Below are 1,780 nucleotides of genomic sequence, written 5' to 3' on the forward strand. Positions count from 1 at the left end.
GAATGGGGGTGTTGCAGCCTTGGGGATGTTTTAAAAATATTATTTAATAAATAATATAATATAATAATTTGTGCTTCACCAAGAAATTTGGTCAGCAGCCGCCGCTGACCTGCACACAGGGCCGCCTGGGAGAAATGCGAGGCCCTGTGCGAGATTTAACGCGAGGCCCCCCCCCCCAAAAGGTTAAAAAAAAATATATATATATATATATATATATATATATATATATATATATATATATATATATATTTTTTTTTTTTTTTTTATACAGTCAACATATTCTTAAATAATAGCGCTGCCCGAGGCGGGGCATGATACAGTCAACATATAGCAAAAGAGAGAGCGAGAGAGAGCTCCCGTTCTACAGTCAATATACAGTGTACAGAGAGAGAGAGAGAGAGACACATTGGAAAGAAATTGAAATGCTATTTGGCCCTAAACAGAGAGTACACAGTGGCAGAATACCTGAGCACTGTGACTGAAGATCCTTGAGCACAGCCTAGCCATCGAGAAAGGCCGCCATAGGCAGACTGTGTGTGTTAGAAAGAGAGAGAGAGAGAGAGAGAACATGTGTGTTTGTCATGTGTGTGTGTGTTAGAGAGAGACTAGAGCATGTATGAGAGATTCAAAAGGACAAAGATCAACACTTAAATCCAAGAGAGAGAGAGAGAGAGAGAGAGAGAGAGAGAGAGAGACACACATTGGAAATAAATTGAAATGCTATTTGGCCCTAAACAGAGAGTACACAGTGGCAGAATACCTGAGCACTGTGACTGAAGATCCTTGAGCACAGCCTAGCCATCGAGAAAGGCCGCCATAGGCAGACTGTGTGTGTTAGAAAGAGAGAGAGAGAGAGAGAACATGTGTGTTTGTCATGTGTGTGTGTGTTAGAGAGAGACTAGAGCATGTATGAGAGATTCAAAAGGACAAAGATCAACACTTAAATCCAACAAGAAGAGGGTCTATACCAGAGAAACCAAAGCAGCAAGGAGCCAATGGCCGACATCAGCTAAATAGGCTAGCCAGGTACTGTGACACCAGGCCACACACAGCTTTGGCCAACGGCCCAACGCTACCCAAGCTACACAAACGACCATTCACACACAGCACATGTCGTATCTCCAAATGTTGTGAAGTAGCATATGTTTTGCCTGGAAAAAAACATCGTTATTAACAAAACATTCGGGAGGGGAAGGAAGGAAGAGTGGGGTAATGTCATGACATTTTCATTAATCTTACCTGCACAAAAGGTACGCAGGGCGAAAGGCCGCAACACAGGTCTCCACGTTGACGAAAGGCCTCTCGCTGTCGGGACAAATAAGCTATGGCCAGAGCCTTGTCATGGTGCAGGCCCGACTACGTCTTCTGTCAAAGATGATGTCGTAGTCAGAGTGCCAGGGCCTGCTATTCTCAAGGCTAACTGATAGCATCAAACGAACGTTCCCAGCTGACGCTAAACAGCTAACTGGCTAACAGTTAGCTCAATCAGGCACCTGGCTGTATGTAGCCGCATAGCTTGCTTCTGCGTTCTGCAAGCTATGCGGCTACATACAGCCAGGTGCTCTCACCAGGCACACACCGTTAGCTACTAGTAGTACTATATTAGCTAGTCGACCAGTTTGGCTCCAGAGAGAGAGAAAGAGAGATCAGGTCCACGGCGGGAATATAATCATAGGTTGACTCACCATAACGCAGTATCAACGCGGCGCCAATGGTAAAGTTGGAAGGAGACTTTCTTGGCCCACGGTGTAATTTCTTCTTCTTCTTCTTCGAGTACTTT

Source organism: Notolepis coatsorum (assembly GCF_963971535.1).
Source record: "Notolepis coatsorum genome assembly, chromosome: 11".
NCBI lineage: Eukaryota > Metazoa > Chordata > Actinopteri > Aulopiformes > Paralepididae > Notolepis > Notolepis coatsorum.